Source organism: Ranitomeya imitator, chromosome 4 (assembly GCF_032444005.1).
Source record: "Ranitomeya imitator isolate aRanImi1 chromosome 4, aRanImi1.pri, whole genome shotgun sequence".
NCBI lineage: Eukaryota > Metazoa > Chordata > Amphibia > Anura > Dendrobatidae > Ranitomeya > Ranitomeya imitator.
In genome coordinates this window covers 572,345,243-572,372,401 of record NC_091285.1, presented here as the reverse complement: position 1 = coordinate 572,372,401, position 27,159 = coordinate 572,345,243, and positions in this window count along the sequence as shown.

Here is a 27,159-nt window from a genome sequence, read left to right as displayed (position 1 = left end):
TGACAATCTTCCCGATGGGCTGGCGCCATGCGCATGGTCAGCTGTGTCCAAAACTGAGGTTTATTTTTAGCCAACGGTGTAGCATCAATGCCCCTCAAAGGAATAGGATTCTGCAAAGGCTGCAAGGGGAAACCACAACGTCTGGCAAATTCTAAGTCCATTAAGTTCAGAGCGGCGCCTGAATCCACAAATGCCATGACAGAAAATGATGATAATGAGCAAATCAAGGTCACAGATAACAGAAATTTAGGTTGTATAGTACTGATGGCAACAGAACTAGCGATTCTCTTTGTAAGCTTAGGGCAATCAGAAATAACATGAGCAGAATCGCCGCAGTAAAAACACAACCTATTCTGATGCCTGAATGTTTGACATTCAGCTCTAGACAAAATCCTATCACACTGCATAGGCTCAGGGTTCCGCTCAGAGGACAACGCCACAGTGTGCACAACTCTGCGCTCGCGCTAGCGCCGGTCAATCTGAATGGCCAGAGACATAGAATCACTCAGACCAGCAGGCGTGGGGAACCCCACCATAAGGTCTTTAACAGATTCACAAAGACCCTTTCTGAAAATTGCCACCAAGGCATCCTCATTCCATTTAGTCAGTACAGACCATTTTCTAAATTTCTGGCAATACGATTCTGCCGCTTCTTGACCTTGACACAGGGCTAACAAGATTTTCTCAGCATGATCCACAGAATTAGGCTCATCATACAACAACCCCAATGCCTGAAAGAACGAATCAACATTAAGCAAAGCAGGATTGCCAGTTTCCAGGGAAAATGCCCAATCCTGTGGGTCACCACGCAGCAGAGATATGATGATTTTAACCTGCTGAATAGGATCACCAGAAGACCGGGGTCTTAATGCAAAAAACAGTTTACAGTTATTTTTGAAACTCAAAAATTTGGATCTGTCACCAAATAATAAATCAGGAGTGGGAATCTTAGGTTCTAAGGCAGGAGTTTGAACAATATAATCTGAAATACCCTGTACCCTAGCAGCAAGCTGATCCACCCGAGAAACTAACTTCTGAACATTCATGTTAATACTAGATTCCGTAGCCACCCAGAGATAAAGAGGGAGGAAAATCCCAAACAGGCTAAAGAAAAAAAATGGCTCAAAAGCTTCCCTCCCTTCTTCTGAGATGCAATTAACTCATTGTTGGCCAGTTGTACTGTTATGATCTGGTGGCCTAGGAGCAGCATGAGACGGACTCTGGAGAAGGTGGTCCCTGTACTGGCCGCAGACCCTGAACCTAACAGCGCAACTAGAAGTAGCCGTGGGGGGTACCTAACACTCCCTAGACCCCTCGGCACAGCCTAAGATCTAACTACCCTTAAATACAGAAACAGGAAACATATCTTGCCTCAGAGAAAAGAAAGAATAGAACAGAGCACTATGCGGTCAGTATAAAAACACTAGAAAATATCCACCACAGAAGATACGAATCACCACATCTGACTAAAGACATGGGGGGTATATCTGCATCTCCAGAGAAATAGCTAGGCTGCAAAAAATCCCTCACAGACAAAACTGGACAAGACAAAAACATGAATATGAACAGAACTATAAGGTCCACAGCAGGTGGACAGCAAAAACAAAGCCAAGACTTATCTTTGTAGAAAAGCACAGCAAACTGGAGAGACCAGCAGGGAAGTGAATCCTGCAAAAACAATGACAACTGGCACTGACTAAAGAGTCCTGCAAAGCTATATACCCCAGTCAGTTTTGCAATTAGTAGATACACATGTCCACTCCTGCAGTCCAGGCACAACTACATTACCCTCTACAACCACCGGAGGGAGCCCAAAAGCTGAATTCACAACAGCACTCCGCTACGCTGCTATTAACCCTGTGTGACAAACTTTTTACTATTGATGCTGCCTATGCAGCATCAATAGTAAGAAGATCTAATGTTAAATATAATAAAAAAAATTAAAAATAGTTATATACTCACCATCTGTTGGCCCCTAGGATCCAGAACAGGCATTTACCGCTCCTCGCGATGCTCCGGTCACTGCTCCATGCATTGCGATCTCACAAGATGATGACGTAGCAAGACCGCTACGTCATCATCTCGCGAGACCGCAATGCACTCTTGAGACCGGAGCGCGCGAGGAGCATCAGTAAACGCTTCACCTGGATCCGGGGGCCAACGGAAGGTGAGTATATAACTATTTTTTATTTTAATTCTTTTTTTTAACAGGGGTATGATGCCCACATTGCTATATACTACGTGGGCTGTGCAATATACTACGTGGGCTGTGCAATATACTATGTGGGCTGTGCAATATACTGCGTTCGCTGTGCAATATACTGCGTGGGCTGCGCAATATACTGCATGGGCTGTGCTATATACTACATGGGCTGTGCAATATACTAGTGGGCTGTGCAATATACTATGTGGGCTGTGCAATGTACTACGTGGGCTGTGCAATGTACTACGTGGGCTGTGCAATATACTATGTGGGCTGTGCAATTTACTACGTGGGCTGTGCAATATACTACTTGGCTGTGTAATATACTACGTGGCTGTGCTAAATACTACGTGGGCTGTGCTATATACAATGTGGGCTGTGTTATACACTATGTGGCCTGTGTTATACACTAAGTGGCCTGTGTTATACACTACATGGGCTGTGTTATATACTCTGTGCATGGGCTGTTATACACTACGTGAGCTGTGTTATATGCTACGTGGGCTGTTATAAACTACGTGGCTGTGTTATATGCTATTTGGGCTGTTATACACTCCGTGGGCTGTGCTATATACTACGTGGCTGTGCTATATACTCCATGAGCTGTGTTATATACTACGTGGCTGTGCTATGTACTCCATGGGCTGTGCTATATACTCTGTGGGCAGTGCTATATACTACGTGGCTGTGCTGTATACTACGTGGCTCTGCTATATACTACGTGGCTGTGCAATATACTATGTGGCTGTGCAATATGCTACGTGGCTGTGCTATTTACTATGTGGGCTGTTATATACTACGTTGCTGTGCTATCTACTACGTGGCCGGCCATGAACAATCAGCGACAGGCGCAGTCCGGCCGCGAATTGGCGCAGGATTTGAACCACGCTTCGGCATTTGGTAGCGGCCGGCCGAATCCTGTGTATTCAATGTATTCTAAAATCTTCATAAATAAACTACATACATATTCTAGAATACCCGATGCGCTAGAATCGGGCTACCATCTAGTATGTCATAAATGTCTGATGCTTAGTAGTCTAGAAAGTAGAACCTCACGTCTGGGAATAATATGTGTCCCTGTTACCCATACGTATCACTTTATGAGAGGGAAATGTTTTGCGTGGATGTGGCTCTTCCAACTGTACACTTAAATGCCATAAACTATAATGTAGGGAGCCACAAGTTTAGATGACAACATGTAAAACTCATATAAACCTTTCTGGAGTAACAAATCAAATCCCATAGAATGTAAGTCCGCAAGGACAGGGTCCTCTCCCCTCTGTACCAGTCTGTCACTGTAAACTTGTTTACTATAAATGATATCTATAACACTGTATGTAACCCCTTTCTCATGTACAACACCATGGAATTAATGGTGCTATATAAATGAATAATAATAATAATAATAATAATAATAATAATAATAATAATAAATAGGTGCAAAGAGACCACATTCTCCAAAAATGTATGGGGGACATAGAGATGACTGTGTTTCACCCCAGTTTTCTTTGTTATGTAAACTACATGTAAATAGCTGCACACAGGCAAGCATTTCTGTGACCATATGGTTGGTACCTTCAGGGAAAGGCAAAGTGAGCCACATGTTGTCCCCAGGCCACAGGTTGTGTACCCCCGGCATAGACTGTATACTGACTGTACTACTGACTACTAGGTATTGGATGCTGACTGCACAAAAGCGACTGGATGCTATTGCAACCACCGACTCCAAGGGACTTTGTGCTGACTGCGTGACAGAATAATAAAAAGTTCAGCAGGATACAAGTGGGAAGGAAAGGGTATTAAAAATGCACATCACCTTGTCTTTCTTCTTCCTTTTTATTTCTTTATTTAGTATTATAAAGCCAAAGGGTTCCATTCAAAGACACATAATATAGTGCAAAATTAGCATAAATCCCTGGCATTGAGAAGCCCATTTTGTAACATGGCCCCAGTGAATACATTTCCACCCTGGAAACATTTACACTTATTAGATTCCTTATTTCATGTACATGAGTAGATTTTCATATCATGCTATAAATCTGGAAACTGATAGCTCACAGACCCAAACCATATTTTAAATATAGGTCGAACATCATTAATGGATTGCACCATCGAAGCCATTCATGGTTGATGTATTAAATCACTGAATACGACAGACTTAAAATATAACTTGTATTATCATTACTAATATCAGCAGATGACAAAAAATGGAATACTAAAAGGGAAAAGATATAAAAAGTTGCAACTTTATATATGTTTTCCCCTTTAGTGACAGTTTGTCATTTGCTGATTTGACGATGATAATAAAAATTATCTTCAAGGTTTGATGTATGCAGCTATACACATGCATCTTTGACACCGCAGTATATCCGATTTCGGTGATTTATATCTGGTTTGTAGCTTGAATTTCCTTTCGTAATGGGTTCCTAAGAATGGGGAAGCAATAGAGGAAAATGTACTTTTCCCCCACTAAATAATGGATGTAATTGGACCATCGCAGGATAATTAACAGTTTACCACTCTAACGTCAGTACCTCTAATGGGAGAGAACACATTTTTTATTGGACATTTACTTTAAACACTCAGTAGGTACACGCTATAAAAATCCCACAGCTGGATTCCGCTCATCTAGATAGCCCTCTTTAGATGTTTTTCCATCCACAGCTGCTCTTCAAGGTACAGAAAGTCATATGTCTTGAACTATGTAATAGAAAGCTCCTAAATATTTTAGATTTTAGGAGGCCGCACAGCTGGAAAATCAAACACTAAACTGTACAAACGAGGCAATGTTTCACTTGCTAATTAATAAAATAATTCTAGGTAAATGATCCAAGTCAGTGACATTAGTCCATTAACAAATGGTTGATAAATATGAAATCAACCTGTCTACTGTTAGCACATCTCCTTTATAATCTGGACCCTGGTTATCTGTGGCTGTTACTAGGTTTTGAGTGTGTGATAATTCCCTTTCTTCTTTTACTTTAGTTTAATCCCATCCTCCACTCCCCGGTGTTTACCTCTGTTGTTTATGTGTGTATATTTGTATGACTGGTATTTTCCTTTATCCCTGCTCGTATTACCTTGTTAGTCTAGTTGGTGTATTACAATACCCTACTACTCCCCTCTTCACTGGGTGGCGGAAGGGTACAGACTTAGGGCAGATATAGGAGCTAAGGCAAGGTACATGACCCCTAGATTTTCACCATCAAAAGTAATCTGGGGAACAGGGTGAGCTAGGGTGCCTCTAATGTTAAGGACAGGGAAGGAGCCCTGGTCCTGGGACACCCGACAACGGAGTTGTGACATTAGGTTTGACAGAAATCAGTTTTTGATCCATTATGGATCCTATCACTACTCTGACAAGGCAACTGGAGTAGTTCAGTCTGGAAGTGGCAGATCTACGCACTGTCATTTTACAGCACCCTACCACATCAGGTTTGGGGACCATGACTCCCAGGCAACCCTTAATGGAGCTCAAGATCGCTTTGCCTGACAGGTTCTCTGGGGGCGTGACAAGTTTGTTGTATGTAGGAAGGCCTGTAAACTATACTTCAGGTTATGTCCTTGTTCCTCGGGAAACGAAGAGCAACGGGGATAATAATCTCTCTCCTGCAGGGTGACCCCCAAGCATGCAAGCTTTTGCATCATCTCTCCTGTCTAACTCCCAGTTGCTTCAGACAGTGGAGGAATTTTTCTGGCACTGAGTCATATACAGTACAGACCAAAAGTTTGGACACACCTTCTCATTTAAAGATTTTTCTGTATTTTCATGACTATGAAAATTGTAAATTCACACTGAATGCATCAAAACTATGAATTAACACATGTGGAATTATAAACTTAACAAAAAAGTGTGGAACAACTGAAATTATGTCTTATATTCTAGGTTCTTCAAAGTAGCCACTTTTTGCGTTGACGACTGCTTTGCACACTCTTGGCATTCTCTTGATGAGCTTCAAGAGGTAGTCACCAGGAATGGTCTTCCAACAATCTTGAAGGGGTTCCCAGAGATGCTTAGCACTTGTCCCTTTTGCCTTCACTCTGCGGTCCAGCTCACCCCAAACCATCTCGATTGGGTTCAGGTCTGGTGACTGTGGAGGCCAGGTCATCTGGCGTAGGACCCCTTCACTCTCCTTCTTGGTCAAATAGCCCTTACACAGCCTGGAAGTGTGTTTGGGGTCATTGTCCTGTTGAAAAATAAATGATGGTCATGGAGTACTGTGTCCAGTTTTGGGCACCGGTGCTCAGGAAGGATATAATGGAACTAGAGAGAGTACAAAGGAGGGCAACAAAATTAATAAAGGGGATGGGAGAACTACAATACCCAGATAGATTAGCGAAATTAGGATTATTTAGTCTAGAAAAAAGACGACTGAGGGGCGATCTAATAACCATGTATAAGTATATAAGGGGACAATACAAATATCTCGCTGTGGATCTGTTTATACCAAGGAAGGTGACGGGCACAAGGGGGCATTCTTTGCGTCTGGAGGAGAGAAGGTTTTTCCACCAACATAGAAGAGGATTCTTTACTGTTAGGGCAGTGAGAATCTGGAATTGCTTGCCTGAGGAGGTGGTGATGGCGAACTCAGTCGAGGGGTTCAAGAGAGGCCTGGATGTCTTCCTGGAGCAGAACAATATTGTATCATACAATTATTAGGTTCTGTAGAAGGACGTAGATCTGGGGATTTATTATGATGGAATATAGGCTGAACTGGATGGACAAATGTCTTTTTTCGACCTTACTAACTATGTTACTATGTTACTATGTTACTGTGGTCCAACTAAACGCAAACCGGATGGAACAGCATGCCGCTGCAAGATGCTGTGGTAGCCATGCTGGTTCAGTATGCCTTCAACTTTGAATAAATCCCCAACAGTGTCACCAGCAAAGCACCCCCACACCATCACACCTCCTCCTCCATGCTTAACGGTGGAAACCAGGCATGTAGAGTCCATCCGTGCACCTTTTCTGCGTCGCACAAAGACACGGTGGTTTGAACCAAAGATCTCAAATTTGGACTCATCAGACCAAAGCACAGATTTCCACTGGTCTAATGTCCATTCCTTGTGTTCTTTAGACCAAACAAGTCTCTTCTGCTTGCTGCCTGTCCTTAGCAGTGGTTTCCTTACCATGAAGGCCTGCTGCACAAAGTCTCCTCTTAACAGTTGTTGTAGAGATGTGTCTGCTGCTAGAACTCTGTGAGGCATTGACCTGGTCTCTAATCTGAGCTGCTGTTAACCTGCGATTTCTGAGGCTGGTGACTAGGATAAACTTATCCTCAGAAGCAGAGGTGACTCTTGGTCTTCCTTTCCTGGGGCGGTTCTCATGTGAGCCAGTTTCTTTGTAGCACTTGATGGTTTTTGCCACTGCACTTGGGGACACTTTCAAAGTTTTCCCAATTTTTCAGACTGACTGACCTTCATTTCTTAACGTAATGATGGCCACTCGTTTTTCTTTACTGATCTGCTTTTTTCTTGCCAAAATACAAATTCTATCAGTCTATTCAGTAGGACTATCAGCTGTGTATCCACCAGACTTCTGCACAACACAACTGATGGTCCCAACCCCATTTATAAGGCAAGAAATCCCACTTATTAAACCTCCCACCTCACCAAAACTCTTACCTGAAGAAGACGGTGTTTACCGTCGAAACGTGTTGTGGTAAACTACATATGTTGTCTGAGTTTCCTTCAGCGCTCCTGGGACTGATTTCTGTTTGACACACGCTCTTATCCTCCCTTGGAGGTATTCAGCTGGAGCTGCGGTGGTGCTCGACAACTCCTTTTATCTCCCCTTCCCAGGGTCGATTCCTCTGCGCTCCCCTCTGACTGCTTTCACTTATTTTGATTCTTCACTTATTAAACCTGACAGGGCACACCTGTGAAGTGAAAACCATTCCAGGTGACTACCTCTTGAAGCTCATCAAGAGAATGCCAAGAGTGTGCAAAGCAGTCATCAAAGCAAAAGGTGGCTACTTTGAAGAACCTAGAATATAAGACATAATTTCAGTTGTTTCACACTTTTTTGTTAAGTATATAATTCCACATGTGTTAATTCATAGTTTTGATGCCTTCAGTGTGAATGTACAATTTTCTTAATCATGAAAATTCAGAAAAATCTTTAAATGAGAAGGTGTGTCCAACCTTTTGGTCTGTATTGTATACGACGACCACATCTTCCTGGCTGAGTCCACACGTCAGCTTCTGCAGGGAGACCCAATCTTTAGTAATGAGAAAAATTTCTTTTCTAAGGCTCCACCTTCTAGTTGAGGGAACATTTTTGGAAACTAAAAGAGCTGGTAGGTTCTATTAATATTTTATACTAGCTGAAGAGCCCGGCGTTGCCTGGGCATAGTAAATATCTATGGTTAGTTATAGCATGTCACTTCTCTTATTTTCCCATCACTCCTCTCATTTTCCCAATCACATCTTTAATTTTCCCCCTCACATCTCTCATTTTCTCCCTCACACCTCTCATTTTCTCCCTCACTCCTCATTCCCGCCTAACACTTGTCATTTCGACCTCACATCTGTCATTTTCCGATCACTACACTATTTTCCCTCACTCCTCTCATTTTGCACTCACACCTTTTCATTTTCACCTCACACCTCTCATTTTCACCTCAGTATACACATGTTTGTCATCTCCCTTATATATAGTATACACCTGTATGTCATCTCCTGTATATAGTATATACCTGTATGTCATCTCCCCTGTATATAGTATATACCTGCTGTGTGTCATCTCCCCTGTATATAGTATATACCTGTATGTCATCTCCTCCTATATATAGTAAATACCTGTATGTCATCTCCTCCTATATATAGTATATACCTGTATGTCCTCTCCTCCTATATATAGTATATACCTGTATGTCATCTCCTTCTATATATAGTATATACCTGTATGTCATCTCCTCCTGTATATAGTATATACCTATGTGTCATCTCCCCTGTATATAGTATATATCTGTGTGTCATCTCCTGCTGTATATAGTATATACCTGTATGTCATCTTCTATATATAGCATATACCTGTATGTCATCTCCTCCTGTATATAGTATATACCTGTAGGTAATCTGCTCCTGTATATAGTATATACCTGTGTGTCATCTCCTCCTGTATATAGTATATACCTGTATGTCATCTCCTCCTGTATATAGTATGTACCTGTATGTCATCTCCTCCTCTATATAGTATATACCTGTGTGTCATCTCTCCTGTATATAGTATATATCTGTGTGTCCTCTCCCCTGTATATAGTATATACCTGTGTGATCTCCTGTATTAGACCTCGTTAACACGTTATTTGCTCAGTATTTTTACCTCAGTATTTGTAAGATAAATTGGCAGCCTGATAAATCCCCAGCCAACAGGAAGCCCTCCCCCTGGCAGTATATATTAGCTCACACATACACATAATAGACAGGTCATGTGACTGACAGCTGCTGTATTTCCTATATGGTACATTTGTTGCTCTTGTAGTTTGTCTGCTTATTAATCAGATTTTTATTTTTGAAGGCTAATACCAGACTTGTGTGTGTTTTAGGGCGAGTTTCGTCTGTCAAGTTGTGTGTGTTGAGTTGTGTGTGGCGACATGCATGTAGCGACTTTTGTGAGATGAGTTTTGTGTGGCAACATGCGTGTAGCAACTTTTTGTGTGTCGAGTTGCATGTGACAGGTTAGTGTAGCAAGTTGTGTGCAGCAAGTTTTGCGCATGGCGAGTTTTGCGCGTGGTGAGTTTTATGTCTGGTGCCTTTTGAGTATGTGCAAGTTTTGTGTGAGGCAACTTTTGCATGTGTTGCAAATTTTGTGCATGTGGCAATTTTTTCGCGTGTGCAAGTTTTGCGTGTGGCGAGTTTTCCATGAGGTGAGTTTTGCACTTGTGGCGAGTTTTGCGTGAGCCTAGTTTTTGCATGTGGCGAGTTTTGCGCGTGGCGAGTTTTGAGCGGCGACTTTTGTGTTTCGACTTTTATGTGGCGAGGTTGGTGTATGTGTGGTGAAATGTGTGCTGAGGGTGGTATATGTGTTCAAGCACGTGGTAGTGTGTGGCGCATTTTGTGTGTGTGTTCATATCCCCATGTGTGGTGAGTATCCCATGTCGGGGCCCCACCTTAGCAACTGTACGGTATATACTCTTTTGCGCCATCGCTCTCATTCTTTAAGTCCCCCTTGTTCACATCTGGCAGCTGTCAATTTGCCTCCTACACTTTTCCTTTCACTTTTCCCCATTATGTAGATAGGGAGAAAAATAGTTTGGTGAATTGGAAAGCGCGGAATTAAAATTTCACCTCACAACATAGCCTATGACGCTCTCAGGGTCCAGACGTGTGACTGTGCAAAATTTTGTGGCTGTAGCTGCGACGCCTCCAACACTTTTCATTTCACTTTTTCCCCATTATGTAGATAGGGGCAAAATTGTTTGGTGAATTGGAAAGCGCGGGGTTAAAATTTCACCTCACAACGTAGCCTATGACGCTCTCAGGGTCCAGACGTGTGACTGTGCAAAATTTTGTTTCTGTAGCTGCGACGCCTCCAACACCTTTCCTTTCACTTTTTTCCCCATTATGTAGATAGGGGCAAAATTGTTTGCTGAATTGGAAAGCTCGGGGTTAAAATTTCACCTCACAACGTAGCCTATGACGCTCTCAGGGTCCAGACGTGTGACTGTGCAAAATTTTGTTTCTGTAGCTGCGACGCCTCCAACACTTTTCCTTTCACTTTTTCCCCATTATGCAGATAGGGGCAAAATTGTTTGGTGAATTGGAACGCGCGGGGTTAAAATTTCACCTCACAACGTAGCCTATGACGCTCTCAGGGTCCAGACGTGTGACTGTGCAAAATTTTGTTTCTGTAGCTGCGACGCCTCCAACACTTTTCCTTTCACTTTTTTCCCCATTATGTAGATAGGGGCAAAATTGTTTGGTGAATTGGAAAGCGCGGGGTTAAAATTTCACCTCACAACGTAGCCTATGACGCTCTCAGGGTCCAGACGTGTGACTGTGCAAAATTTTGTTTCTGTAGCTGCGACGCCTCCAACACTTTTCCTTTCACTTTTTCCCCATTATGTAGATAGGGGCAAAATTGTTTGGAGAATTGGAACGCGCGGGGTTAAAATTTCACCTCACAACGTAGCCTATGACGCTCTCAGGGTCCAGACGTGTGACTGTGCAAAATTTTGTTGCTGTAGCTGCGACGCTTCCAACACTTTTCCTTTCACTTTTTTCCCCATTATGTAGATAGGGGCAAAATTGTTTGGTGAATTGGAACGCGCGGGGTTAAAATTTCGCCTCACAATATAGCCTCTGACGCTCTCGGGGTCCAGACGTGTGACTGTGCAAAATTTTGTTGCTGTAGCTGCGACGCTTCCAACACTTTTCCTTTCACTTTTTTCCCCATTATGTAGATAGGGGCAAAATTGTTTGGTGAATTGGAACGCGCGGGGTTAAAATTTCGCCTCACAATATAGCCTATGACGCTCTCGGGGTCCAGATGTGTGACTGTGCAAAATTTTGTGGCTGTAGCTGCGACGGTGCAGATGCCAATCCCGGACATACACACATACACACACACACACATTCAGCTTTATATAGTAGATGATCCAGTGCCTTGTTGTGGGCTGTCAGGTGATTGTCACATAGGGAGTTCTCACACTGCATACAGGATTTCACAGATGGGACGGGAGACTTTGTACAGTAAGTACAGAAGATCCTGGTGTCCTCCATATCAGACTGAGTAGAAATGCTCCACTATATTTCCCAGCAAGGTTGATGAAATAACAGTCCTTGATGTTGCCACATTAATCGTATCGCTTTTTTCAGGGCTAATTCAAATAGATTCTTCTTTGTTATAATAATACCATTCTTATCTGCACTTCATCTACAGTGAGGTGTGGCAGTAGGGATAGCGTATTACAGCCATCTAGTCAGGGATTTTTGCCTTATAAATTATAATCCTTACTACTGCTTTTTTCCATGCACTCATTGACAGATTCATGCTTTTTGTGGTGATCTGTATTCTGAAATGCATCAAAGCTGGCAGTTTTGCTTGTGTTCCTCCAGAGTTTATTGCTACCATGTACAAGAAAAATAATTTCAGTGCCGCTTCAAATCCCTCCTATATTCTACACGAATACCGCTCTTATCTGCAATTCGTGTAGGGTGAGGTGTGGCAGTAGGTATAGTGTATGACAGGCATCTAGTCAGAGATTATTGCCTCATAAATTCTAAGCCTTGCTGCTGCTTTTTTTCAAGCACTTATTGACCGATTCATGTTTTTTACGGTGATCTGTACTCTGAAAGTCATCACAGCTGACAGCGTTACTTGCGTTCTTTGAGAGTTTGCTTGTGCCACATACAAGAAAAAAATCTTTTTGAGCCTTGAGCCCGCTTCAAATCCCTTATATATTCTACAATAATACCACTCTTATCTGCAATTCGTGTAGGGTGAGTTGTGGCAGTAGACATAGCGTATGACAGGCATCTAGTCAGGAATTATTGCCTTATAAATTCTAAGCCTTACTACTGCTTTTTGTCATGCACTCATTGACTAATTCATGTTTTTTGTGGTGATCTGTATTCAGAAATTCATCAAAGCTGACAGTGTTTCTTGCGTTCCTCCAGAGTTTGTTGCTGCCACGTTCAACATAAAATCTTTTCAAAGCAGGTTCAAATCCCTTCTCTATTCTACAATAATATTGCTCTTATCTCCATTTCTTGTAGGGTGAGGTGTGGCAGTAGGTATAGCGTAAGACAGGCATTTAGTCAGGGATTATTGCCTTATAAATTCTAAGCCTTACTGCTGCTTTTTTCATGCACTCATTAACCAATTTTTTTTCTTCTGTTCTCAGAAATTCATCAAAGTAGGCAAAATTAACTTATTTAATGTGTCCATTCACAGTTTCTCTGTAGCATCTGTATGTAAGAGGTAGTGTGAGACTTTACACTAATGAAGCTGGAATTACTACTTCTGAACTCTCCAGTGCTTTGTTTCCATTTCTTGGCGCTTCTAGAAGTATGTTTGGAGTCATTTTCCTGCTCGAAGAGCCATGACCTAATATTCAAACCCAGTTCTTGACCCCAGGCATTACATTGTGACCCAAAATCATTTGGGAATCTTCACATTTCATGATCGCTTGCACACAGTCAAGGCACCCAGGGCCAGAGGCAGCAAAACAACCACAGAATATCTTTGAACCTCCACCATATTTGACTGTAACTACTGTGTTCTTTTATTTATAGGCCTCATTCCATTTACAGTAAACAGTGGAATGATGTGCTTTACTAAAAAACTCTATCTTGGTTTCAACTGTCCACAACACCTCTGCTGGCCCTCTAAAAGTAGTGGGGTCCACCTGCTGACCCTCTATAAATTGTGAGGGCCACCTGCTGGCCCTGCAAGTTTCAAACTTTACAGTATTAATATGTAAAAGAAAATGTTCCCACCTCAGATGGATAAATTATATTGCAGTAGCAATATACGGCTATGCAAAGCATAGCTGTCTGCTAATGTGACACCCCAGGAGTCTGGGTACCACAGTGGTATTGCCTTCCTTTCGGGGAGGGTGATGTCATGCCTGGAAGCGAGGAGGATCCCTTTAACAGGTAACACATACATGCAACATGTTCAGACTCAAGGTCAGATGGGGAGCTCTGGACCCAGTTTTAGGGGAACTTCCCTATATATGTTCTGGCTTGCAAGAGTTAATTCAGTCTGTGGGAATGTGTGAGGAAGAAGGAGCACATGAGAAGTGAGGAGCTGAAGGAGAGCTGCAACTGAGCTCCCTCCATGCTGAAGCGCAGGAAGCGGACACCGGGAGTCAGAGGCTGTGTGGGACTGTATGCCCCGCAGCAGAAACCGGAGGGCAGGAGATTTAGAGTTGCCTGACAACAACTACACCCGAAGGCACAGCAGCATATAGGGCCCGGAGTCACCGCAAGTAGGGACACCTGTAAAAAGGCTTGCGTTGCCTGCCATGCGGGTACTGTCCTAGGAAAAAGAGAGAGAGAGGACCTTGTGAGAAATCTCAGGCAGCAAGGGACACACAGTACAGCGCAGTAAGGAAGGCTTCGAACCCCACCGGGTTAAAGGGACTCTTAATCGCTTCCAGGCTGCCTGTACCTCACCGTCACTTGTGATCCGCACCCTGGATTGTGGCTGTATACCACCAGTAAAAGGTAAAGAGACTGCAACCTTGTATCCTCCAATTCTTTCCAGCACTACACCATCTGTCATCTTTATCCACTACATCGGGAGCCCTGGGGACTATGCTTCACCTGTGGGAAGCCATACCATCTCTGCTGCAGTACCATCATTCCCAGTGGACCCCTTTAAGCAATGTCAGTCATCTCTGACAGAATACCACAGGTGGGATCACAAAAACAAAACCCCTTTAAAGACATTCCCATTAACTTGGACGCCCAGGACCATGGACCAGGTCGCTGCCACCGTGACTCCTCTGTAATGACCACTGGACCCGGCCCGAGTACCCCAGGGTCCTAGAGGGTGCTCCACTTGCTTTCCAAAAATGCTTAGTGAGGGCTGGCTGCTTGCCCTCTAAAATTAGAGTGAGCGCCACCTGATGGCCCTTTGACAATATTGAGGAGCACCTGCTGGCCCTCTAACAATAGTAAGGGCCTGATGACCTTCAGAGTGCCTCCTTCAGAAATTAAGCATGATGTGTCTGATCATGTCTCACATACTGTACTACATAGCCAGATAAGGTATTAAAATGCTAAAATTGCATTTCCTGCTGAATGTTTTTTTCGACATTGAAAGGAATGCAAACATGCAAAAACACTGCGTGTGAACATAGCCCAAGGTGTGGAGGAGTATTTTTTCCTTTTATTTATTTTGTCTTATATACAAGTCATTATGGAAAGAATATTTCTTAACATTTTATACAATAAAATCCATTTTAAGTGCGGTTTTGTATGTTTTACTGTCAGTCTGTAAAAGTGACTTTTATACAACATTGTTCCCAGCAGCAACCTAGAATTCAGAGATGCTTCGAGGGGTCATTCCCATGCCATTTCAGTGCTGTTTACATTGTTTTCAGAAATTTTAGACCCCTACAGAACTCCGTGGGGGAAGGTGGCAGAGAAATGCTCATTGACTTACATTATACTCGCGACCCGGGTAGAGGACCCGAGCATTACGATTTGCTTGACTCGAGTGATGAGTACCTGAGCATTTTAGTGCTCGCTCATCACTAAAATTGATCTGTCTGACAAAAAATATATGACGTCCAAAAGACTGAAACTGACCTGTCTGCAGATGAGATGTGTGACTGAGATCCAAAAGAAGGATATAGACCTGGCTTATGTAATGCTTGTGAATGTGGACCCACTGCCCAATGGGCCGGGTTTACACTGGAGGGGTGTGGCTAAGTGGTTAGTGGATCTTCACTAGGGCCTCTGATGGTTACGATAGGCTGAGCAGCTGATAGACATTAGGTACCACACCAGGGCAGTCTGTTGTGAATTCTGTGGCTGAATTCACTCCTGTGGTCACAAGTGGTACTGCAGCTTCTGAGCTTCCTCCCTCAGGTGTTCTGGTGAGCTCGTTAACTGCTTCATTACTTAACCCCGCCTGATGCTGCTATCCTTGCTCCTTGTCAATGTTTCAGTGTTGGATCTGAGCTTCTCCTGATTGTTCCTGTGACCTGCTGCTCTGTATAGCTAAGTGCTTTTTGCTTTTTTGTTGCTTTTTTTCTGTCCAGCTTGTCTTTGTTTTGCTGGAAGCTCTGAGACGCAAAGGGTGTACCGCCGTGCCGTTAGTTCGGCACGGTGGGTTTTTTTTGCCCCCTTTGCGTGGTTTTGCTTTAGGGTTTTTTGTAGACTGCACATCTTATTCACAGTCATTATATGTGGGGGGCTGCCTTTTCCTTTGGGGAATTTCTCTGGGGCAAGTCAGGCCTATTTTTCTATCTTCAGGCTAGCTAGTTTCTTAGGCTGTGCCGAGTTGCCTAGGTAGTTGTTAGGCGCAATCCACAGCCGCTTTTAGTTGTGTTTAGGATAGGATCAGGTGTGCAGTCTACAGAGTTTCCACGTCTCAGAGCTCGTTCTTGTATTTTTGGGTATTTGTCAGATCACTGTGTGCGCTCTGATCGCTAAGCACACTGTGTTTCTGGATTGCCTTCATAACACCTGTCATTAGCAAACATAACAGTACAAGGAGCCAAACTAATGATTCTCAATAGAGGGAAAGAAAAAGTTCTGACATCATTTTTTTTTTTTTTCTGCTCTGTGTTCACTTTTTTTTTTTTCCCCTAGACATTTGGGTGATTCTGGACACAGGTGTGGATATGGATATTCAGGGTCTGTGCTCTTCAATGGATAATCTCGTTATAAATGTACAAAAAATTCAAGATACTATTGATCAGAAATCTATGTTAGAACCAAGAATTCCTATTCCTGATTTGTTTTTTGGAGATAGAACTAAGTTTCTAAGTTTCAAAAATAATTGTAAGCTATTTCTGGCCTTGAAACCTCATTCTTCTGGTAATCCTATTCAACAGGTTTTGATTATTATTTCTTTTTTGCGCGGCGACCCTCAAGACTGGGCATTTTCTCTTGCGCCAGGAGACCCTGCATTGAGTAGTGTCGATGCGTTTTTCCTGGCGCTCGGATTGCTGTACGATGAGCCTAATTCAGTGGATCAGGCTGAGAAAAATTTGCTGGCTTTGTGCCAGGGTCAGGATGATATAGAAGTATATTGTCAGAAATTTAGGAAATGGTCAGTACTCACTCAGTGGAATGAATCTGCGCTGGCAGCTTTGTTCAGAAAGGGTCTCTCTGAGGCTCTTAAGGATGTCATGGTGGGATTTCCTATGCCTGCTGGTTTGAATGAGTCTTTGTCTTTGGCCATTCAGATCGGTCGACGCTTGCGCGAGCGTAAATCTGTGCACCATTTGGCGGTACTGCCTGAAGTTAAACCTGAGCCTATGCAGTGCGATAGGACTATGACTAGAGTTGAACGGCAGGAATACAGACGTCTGAATGGTCTGTGTTTCTACTGTGGTGATTCCACTCATGCTATTTCTGATTGTCCTAAGCGCACTAAGCGGTCCGCTAGGTCTGCCGTCATTGGTACTGTACAGTCCAAATTCCTTCTGTCCATTACCTTGATATGCTCTTTGTCGTCGTTTTCTGTCATGGCGTTTGTGGATTCGGGCGCTGCCCTGAATCTGATGGATTTGGATTATGCTAAACATTGTGGGTTTTTCTTGGAGCCTTTGCGGTGTCCTATTCCATTGAGAGGAATTGATGCTACACCTTTGGCCAAGAATAAACCTCAATACTGGGCCCAGCTGACCATGTGCATGGCTCCTGCACATCAGGAAGTTATTCGCTTTCTGGTGTTGCATAATCTGCATGATGTGGTCGTGTTGGGGTTGCCATGGCTACAAACCCATAATCCAGTATTGGATTGGAATTCCATGTCGGTATCCAGCTGGGGTTGTCAGGGGGTACATGGTGATGTTCCATTTTTGTCGATTTCGTCATCCACCCCTTCTGAGGTCCCAGAGTTCTTGTCTGATTATCAGGATGTATTTGAAGAGCCCAAGTCCGATGCTCTACCTCCGCATAGGGATTGTGATTGTGCTATCAATTTGATTCCTGGTAGTAAATTCCCTAAAGGTCGATTATTTAATTTATCCGTGCCCGAACACGCCGCTATGCGCAGTTATGTGAAGGAATCCCTGGAGAAGGGACATATTCGCCCATCGTCATCACCACTGGGAGCAGGGTTCTTCTTTGTAGCCAAGAAGGATGGTTCGCTAAGACCGTGTATTGATTACCGCCTTCTTAATAAGATCACTGTTAAATTTCAGTATCCCTTGCCATTGTTATCTGACTTGTTTGCTCGGATTAAGGGGGCTAGTTGGTTCACTAAGATAGATCTTCGTGGTGCGTATAATCTGGTGAGAATCAGGCAAGGAGATGAATGGAAAACTGCATTCAATACGCCCGAGGGTCATTTTGAGTATCTAGTGATGCCGTTCGGACTTGCCAATGCTCCATCTGTGTTTCAGTCTTTTATGCATGACATCTTCCGTGAGTATCTGGATAAATTCCTGATTGTTTACTTGGATGACATTTTGATCTTCTCAGATGATTGGGAGTCTCATGTGAAGCAGGTCAGAATGGTTTTTCAGGTCCTGCGTGCTAACTCTTTGTTTGTGAAGGGATCAAAGTGTCTCTTCGGTGTGCAGAAAGTTTCATTTTTGGGGTTCATCTTTACCCCTTCTACTATCGAGATGGATCCAGTTAAGGTCCAAGCCATCCAGGATTGGATTCAGCCGACATCTCTGAAAAGTCTGCAAAAGTTCCTGGGCTTTGCTAATTTTTATCGTCGCTTCATCTGTAATTTTTCTAGCATTGCCAAACCATTGACCGATTTGACCAAGAAGGGTGCTGATTTGGTTAATTGGTCTTCTGCTGCTGTGGAAGCTTTTCAGGAGTTGAAGCGTCGTTTTTGTTCTGCCCCTGTGTTGTGTCAGCCAGATGTTTCTCTTCCGTTCCAGGTCGAGGTTGATGCTTCTGAGATTGGAGCAGGGGCGGTTTTGTCACAGAGAGGTTCTGATTGCTCAGTGATGAAACCATGTGCTTTCTTTTCCAGGAAGTTTTCGCCCGCTGAGCGTAATTATGATGTGGGCAATCGAGAGTTGCTGGCCATGAAGTGGGCATTCGAGGAGTGGCGTCATTGGCTTGAAGGAGCTAAGCATCGCGTGGTGGTATTGACTGATCATAAGAACTTGACTTATCTCGAGTCTGCCAAGCGCTTGAATCCTAGACAGGCCCGTTGGTCGTTATTTTTTGCCCGCTTCGACTTTGTGATTTCGTACCTTCCGGGCTCTAAAAATGTGAAGGCGGATGCTCTGTCTAGGAGTTTTGTGCCCGACTCTCCGGGTTTATCTGAGCCAGCGGGTATCCTCAAGGAAGGAGTCATTGTGTCTGCCATCTCCCCTGATTTGCGGCGGGTGCTGCAAAAATTTCAGGCGAATAAACCTGATCGTTGTCCAGCAGAGAAACTGTTCGTCCCTGATAGGTGGACTAATAAACTTATCTCTGAACTTCATTGTTCGGTGTTGGCTGGTCATCCTGGAATCTTTGGTACCAGAGAGTTAGTGGCTAGATCCTTCTGGTGGCCATCTCTGTCACGGGATGTACGTACTTTTGTGCAGTCCTGTGGGATTTGTGCTAGGGCTAAGCCCTGCTGTTCTCGTGCCAGTGGGTTGCTTTTGCCCTTGCCGGTCCCAAAGAGGCCTTGGACACATATTTCGATGGATTTCATTTCTGACCTTCCCGTTTCTCAAAAGATGTCAGTCATTTGGGTGGTCTGTGATCGCTTTTCTAAAATGGTCCATCTGGTGCCCTTGGCTAAATTGCCTTCCTCCTCTGATTTGGTACCTTTGTTCTTTCAGCATGTGGTTCGGTTGCATGGCATTCCTGAGAATATTGTTTCTGACAGAGGTTCCCAGTTTGTTTCAAGGTTTTGGCGAGCCTTTTGTGGTAGGATGGGCATTGACCTATCCTTTTCCTCGGCTTTCCATCCTCAGACTAATGGCCAGACCGAACGAACCAATCAGACCTTGGAAACATATCTGAGATGTTTTGTTTCTGCAGACCAGGATGATTGGGTGTCCTTTTTGCCGTTGGCTGAGTTCGCCCTTAATAATCGGGCCAGCTCGGCTACCTTGGTTTCTCCATTTTTTTGCAATTCTGGGTTCCATCCTCGTTTCTCTTCAGGACAGGTTGATTCTTCGGACTGTCCTGGTGTGGATTCTGTGGTGGATAGGTTGCAGCAGATCTGGACTCAGGTAGTGGACAATTTGATCTTGTCCCAGGAGAAAGCTCAACTTTTCGCTAATCGCAGACGCCGTGTGGGTCCCTGACTTCGTGTTGGGGATCTGGTTTGGTTATCTTCTCATCATATTCCTATGAAGGTTTCCTCTCCTAAATTTAAACCTCGTTTTATTGGTCCGTATAGGATTTCTGAGGTTCTCAATCCTGTGTCTTTTCGTTTGACCCTCCCAGACTCCTTTTCCATACATAATGTATTCCATAGGTCGTTGTTGCGGAGATACGTGGCACCTATGGTTCCATCTGTTGAGCCTCCTGCCCCGGTTTTGGTGGAGGGGGAATTGGAGTATATTGTGGAGAAGATTTTGGATTCTCGTGTTTCTAGACGGAAACTCCAGTATCTGGTTAAATGGAAGGGTTATGCTCAGGAAGATAATTCCTGGGTTTTTGCCTCTGATGTTCATGCTTCCGATCTTGTTCGTGCCTTTCATGCGGCTCATCCTGGTCGGCCTGGGGGCTCTGGTGAGGGTTCGGTGACCCCTCCTCAAGGGGGGGGTACTGTTGTGAATTCTGTGGCTGAATTCACTCCTGTGGTCACAAGTGGTACTGCAGCTTCTGAGCTTCCTCCCTCAGGTGTTCTGGTGAGCTCGTTAACTGCTTCATTACTTAACTCCGCCTGATGCTGCTATCCTTGCTCTTTGTCAATGTTTCAGTGTTGGATCTGAGCTTCTCCTGATTGTTCCTGTGACCTGCTGCTCTGTATAGCTAAGTGCTTTTTGCTTTTTTGTTGCTTTTTTTCTGTCCAGCTTGTCTTTGTTTTGCTGGAAGCTCTGAGACGCAAAGGGTGTACCGCCGTGCCGTTAGTTCAGCACGGTGGGTTTTTTTTGCCCCCTTTGCGTGGTTTTGCTTTAGGGTTTTTTGTAGACTGCAAAGTTCGCTTTACTGTCCTCGCTCTGTCCTAGAATATCGGGCCCCACTTTGCTGAATCTATTTCATCCCTACGTTTTGTCTTTTCATCTTACTCACAGTCATTATATGTGGGGGGCTGCCTTTTCCTTTGGGGAATTTCTCTGGGGCAAGTCAGGCCTATTTTTCTATCTTCAGGCTAGCTAGTTTCTTAGGCTGTGCCGAGTTGCCTAGGTAGTTGTTAGGCGCAATCCACAGCCGCTTTTAGTTGTGTTTAGGATAGGATCAGGTGTGCAGTCTACAGAGTTTCCACGTCTCAGAGCTCGTTCTTGTATTTTTGGGTATTTGTCAGATCACTGTGTGCGCTCTGATCGCTAAGCACACTGTGTTTCTGGATTGCCTTCATAACACCTGTCATTAGCAAACATAACAGCAGTCCCTGGACTGCAGAAGCTGACAGAAAGGTCAGAGGCAGGGGTATGAGGTACAGGAGGACAAGACAGAAGCGTAGTCAGACGATCCGAGATCAGGGCAGGTAGCACAGGTTCACAGTATAAAGCTGGATTCAGGGATGAAAAAGTCAAACTGACAGGGTAAACGGGCTGGGTCTATAATGGGAGACAGAATTTGTAAATTTGCATAAGCAGGTGCTAGCAGGCTAAGAACCAACATTCGGGCAAATAGTGGTGGGAAGAGCTGCCTAATATGGAAGCACACAGATGCAGTAATACTGAAGAGTACTGCAAGAGGCAAACTCAGCGAGATGGTCTGACATGAGGAGAAACCACATGTGACCACGATAAGTAGGACGGCGCTGAGGATGCATGCCAGTTACCGCTGTGACATCTGACAATATATGTTGATAAGGTCCAAAAGGCTAGAATAGATCTGTCAATGAATATAGGCTGATGAGGTCCAAAAGGCTGAAGCTGACCATCTAATTATGGGAATATATAGATGAGGTGCAAAAGACTGAAACGTTCCTGTCCGCTGAAAAAGGTATATTGTTCAAAAGACTGAAAATTATAACTTTCATCTTAGGCAATACCCTAATCATGTTTATGCCTATTTCCATCTCATGCGATTCTACAGCCAAGAGTGCCTAGACTTCTAAAAACTTGTGTTGCCTATGAGATTTGATATTAAGGCCATGACTTATTGATGGAGTCTGGAAGTCACCATGTTTTTCTTGATGTGAGCACGTCTTTAGCATTTCCACCGTAGCCAAATGACATTTAAGAAGGAGATTCACCAGTTCTGACATAACATACATCAGTGCTTTTGTTGTGTAGTAAAACTAACGCGCTTCTATTACTGTGAAATGACTCATTCTAAATGTTATTGCCAAGCAAGCCCGGGTGCTTTATGAAAGTGTGGCTTTAGTACTCTGCGGTTATGAGCAGTTTATTGCTGCTGCCGTTTATAACCACCATTGTAAATGTTTGCCATACGGGTAAGGGCAGAAAGTAATATGTAAGTGAAGTTTTCCCTAAAAATCAAACATTTTTATGTAGATTGAGCTTTATATACACTTTTCATGTGTTTTTGTGTCTTTGCGATTTGGACAATACCAAAACCTAGTAAGCTGTTATAACTGGCCCAATGTAGTTCTATCTATTGAAGTCACATGCTTATTTGCATTTTTTGGGTAGAACAATCTGCAGAATCAGCACATAGTGAGAGATGAAGTTGTAGAATACAAATTATGAATGTTAATATCAAATCTTTCTTGCCAGTACACTATAGCTGACAATTTGCTACATCAGCCATGATCAGTGTTGGCACATACTATAGTTGTTTAAACCCTTAAATGCTGCTGTCAATAATGACTACAGCATCTAGATGGTTAACAGAGTGTGGGGGCTTCCTCTTTCACCCCATCGACACCCTGAGATCTTAATTGTGTGGTCCTACTGTTTACCATGGAAATTCATGGCCAAATAACGGCCTTTGAGTCTGCCGGTTACAGCGACCTGTTCAGAAGTTATCAGTATTTAGATGGTAAAAATAGATTTCTTCATTCCTGTCATGCCACTTTGCATTAATTCCTGAAAATCAACTTTTGGGGGTTTCCAATTTATATATAGAACCCCCAAAGTCACTTCAAAACTTAATAGGTTTCTAAAAAAATAAGGTTTGTAAATTTTATTCAAAAAATGAAAAATTTTCTGCCATATTTTTAATCTCTTCACAACCAGAGATATTTCCATTTTTGAGTTTTCATTTTTTGCTCTTCTTCTCTCCAGAGCCATAACTTTTTATTTTTTGGTCATTTTACTTTTGAATGATACCACTGGTTTTAACATATCGTATACCGGAAAACAGGAAAATTTCCACGTGCGGTGAAATTGCCAAAAGAAAATTATTTTTTTTTTTTACCATGTTCACTAAATGCTAAACCTGACTTGCTATTATGATTTGGCAGGTCATTACAAGTTCACAGACACCAAACATGTCTAGGTTCTTTTTTATTTAAGTGATGAAAAAAAATTAAAAATTTTGTAAAAAAAAAATAGAGGCCATTTTCAGAGTCCTGTAACGTCTCTATTTTTTGTGATCTGGGGCAGGGTGAAAGCTTATTTTTTCCACGCCAAGCTGATATTTTTATTCATACCATTTTGGTGTACATAAGATCTTTTGATAACCCGTTATTGCATTACATTGCAATGTAGCGGTGACCAAAAAATGCAATTCTGACTATTACATTTTTTTATTGTTACGCCATTTAGTGATTGGGTTAATTCTTTTTATATATTCATAGAGCAGGCGATTGTGAACGCAGCGATACCAAATATGTGTAAATTTAAATTTTTTATTGTTTTATTTTGAATGGTGCAAAAGGGGGTGATTTGAACTTTTATATATATTTTTATATTAATAAAAAAAGTATAATTTTTTGCATGCTTCAATAGTTTCCATGGGAGACTAGAAGCTGCATTACTTCAATCGCCTCTGCTATACACAGGCGATGATCAGATCGCCTGTGTGTAGCAGAAATGCTCACTTGCCGTGAGCGCTGACCACGGGGTGGTGCTCATAGCATTCCGGCAATGACAACTATAGAGGTCTTCAGACCTCTGGTTGTCATGCCGACCCATCAATGACCCGCGATCATGTGACGGGGTCACTGATGATTGGAATTAGCAACACACTTCCTGTAAGCGCAAGTTAAATGCCGCGGGTGGATCGCGATTCCACCAGTGGCTGTTGCGGACACATGTCAGCTGTATAGATCAGCTGTCTTGTGCCCGGAAAGGGGGGAGTTCGACATCGGCGTACTATTAAACCCAATGTTGGAAAGGGGTTAAACCTTCTAAAATTCTAACAAGATAAAACAACATTTTACAAATGATGCTGATTTAAAGCAGACATGAGGGAAATGCTATTTATTAATGTTTTTGTGTGGTATGAATATCTGGGATAAATGGATAATCATTCAAAGTTCAAAAATTGCAAATGTTTTGATTTTTTTTTTTACATTTCTGATATTTTTATAAATAAATGCAGAAATTTTTGAACTTAATTTACCATTATCATAAAGTACAATTTGTGGCACCCCAGGAGTTTGGGTACCACAGTAGTGCTGCCTTCCTTTCGGGGAGGGTAGTGCTATGCCTGGAGACAAGAGGTAACCCTTTGGCAGGTTGTCCCACACACAACACATTCTAACTCCAGGCCAGGAGGGGGAGCTCAAAACCCTGTTTTAGGGGAGCTTCCCTGAGATATATAGATCCTGGTCTGGAGGAGGAGTCAAGTCAGTCTGAGAGTGAAGAGAGACAGGAAAAGAGCAGAGGAGTGATTGAGGGCTCAAGGAGGCTATGATTGGGCCTCCTAGGAGCCAGAGCGCAGAAACCGGGCACCAGGAGCCCGAGATTGTGGATAACTGCAAGGTCCACAGCAGAACCGGAGAGCATAGAACTATACGTAAACTGCCCGTACAACACCTGAGGTATAGCAGCAGTTAGAGCCTGGAGCCACCCTGTCAGAGTCCCCAAGAAAAAGGCTCAAGCCACCTACCGTGCAGGTACTGTCCCAGGACAGGAGAAAAAAGGGGTACTTTGCCAGCAAACTACAGGGAGAAAGGGACCAGGAAAGCAACCCATAGTGTAAAGCTCCCAACCTGACCTGCCAAGGGGATTTTCGTTTGTTTCTGGACTCATTCTGTACCTGTTGCCGGTACCATGGACTGTGGCTGCTACCACCAGTAAACCAGGTAAAGACTGCAACCCTGTGTCTCCAGTTATTTACCGGCAACACATCATCCCTGCCATACAACCTGGGAGCCCTGGGGACACCGCTTCACCTGTGGGAAGCGTCACCATCTTGCTGCCACAACATCACCCCAGAGGACCCCTTTAAGCAGCGTCGGTCCCTATTGACCGAGAACCGCAGGTGGCGCCACGAAAATAGACTTTCACAATTCCCCTTTAATTGAGTCCCAGGGTCATGGACGGGGTCGCAGCCACCGTGATATCCCCTTTAAGTGCATCCAGACCCGGTACCGAGTATCCCCATTGCCCTGGTGGGCGACTCACAATATGTCATGAAAAACAGTGTCAAAATTAACGGGATATGTTGAAGCATTCCGGAGTTCTTACCACATAAAGTGACACTGGTCAGATTTCACAAATATAGCCCCGTCACTAAGGGGTTAACTATCTTAGAGTGAAAGCTAAATTACAAATATCCTAACCGCACATACTGTATAACTTCTACCCAGGTAGCATCAACCTACTATGCAAATACCAGTATCTGACATCAGCTGGGAACCTGTACACGGAGAGATGTGATAAAACCATAATTCAGGTGTTTGCTATAACGACATAGAGTACATAGTGGATCCTTTCACGTTGGAAATTTACAATCAATGGGCAGTATATTATTGAGCCGAAGCATTCTTAGCAGTGCTTAAGAGTCCAGTGGGCGTTTCTGCTCAGTGATTGGCAGCTATCTCTGTCTGCAAACAAGACTATTAATCACTGGTGCTCACTAATTAGCACCCAAACCTTGAATGAGCAGGAAACTAATACCGTATATACTCGAGTATAAGCCGACCCGAGTATAAGCCGACCCCCCTAATTTTGCCACAAAAAACTGGGAAAACTTATTGACTCGAGTATAAGCCTAGGGTAGGAAATGCAGCAGCTACCGGTGAATTTCAAAAATAAAAATAGATCATTATTTCCCCATAGCTGTGCCATATAGTGCTCTGCACTGTTCATTATTTCCCCATAGCTGTGCCCCATATAGTGCTCTGCACCGTTCATGATTGTCCCATAGCTGTGCCCCATACAGTGCTCTGCACCGCTCATAGTTCCCTATAGCTGTGCCCCATATAGTGCTCTGCGCCGTTCATGATTGTCCCATAGCTGTGCCCCATACAGTGCTCTGCACCGTTCATTATTTCCCTATAGCTGTGCCCCATACAGTGCTCTGCACCGTTCATTATTTCCCTATAGCTGTGCCCCATATAGTGCTCTGCACCAGTCATTATTTCCCTATAGTTGTGCCCCATATAGTGCTCTGCACCGTTCATTATTTCCCTATAGTTGTGCCCCATACAGTGCTCTGCACCGTTCATTATTTCCCTATGGTTGTGCCCCATACAGTGCTCTGCACCGTTCATTATTTCCCTATAGCTGTGCCCCATACAGTGCTCTGCACCGTTCATTATTTCCCTATAGCTGTGCCCCATACAGTGCTCTGCACCGTTCATTATTTCCCTATAGTTGTGCCCCATACAGTGCTCTGCACCGTTCATTATTTCCCTATAGCTGTGCCCCATACAGTGCTCTGCACCGTACATAGTTCCCTATAGCTGTGCCCCATACAGTGCTCTGCACCGTTCATAGTTCCCTATAGCTGTGCCCCATATAGTGCTCTGCACCGTTCATAGTTCCCCATAGAAAGCTCTGCCATTGCCGATGCTGCTGCAGTAAAAAAAAAAAAAGCCATACTCACCTCTCTTGATTGCAGCTCCCAGCGTCCGGTCCCGGTGTCTCTCCGCACTGACTGGTCCGGCAGAGGGCGCCGCGCACAGTATATGCGTCATCGCGCCCTCTGACCTGAACAGTCAGAGCGCAGAGACGCCGTGAAGACAGAGCGGCGCCCGGCGGCTGGAACGCGGACAGGTGAATATTACATACCGTATATACTCGAGTATAAGCCGACCCGAGTATAAGCCGACCCCCCTAATTTTGCCACAAAAAACTGGGAAAACTTATTGACTCGAGTATAAG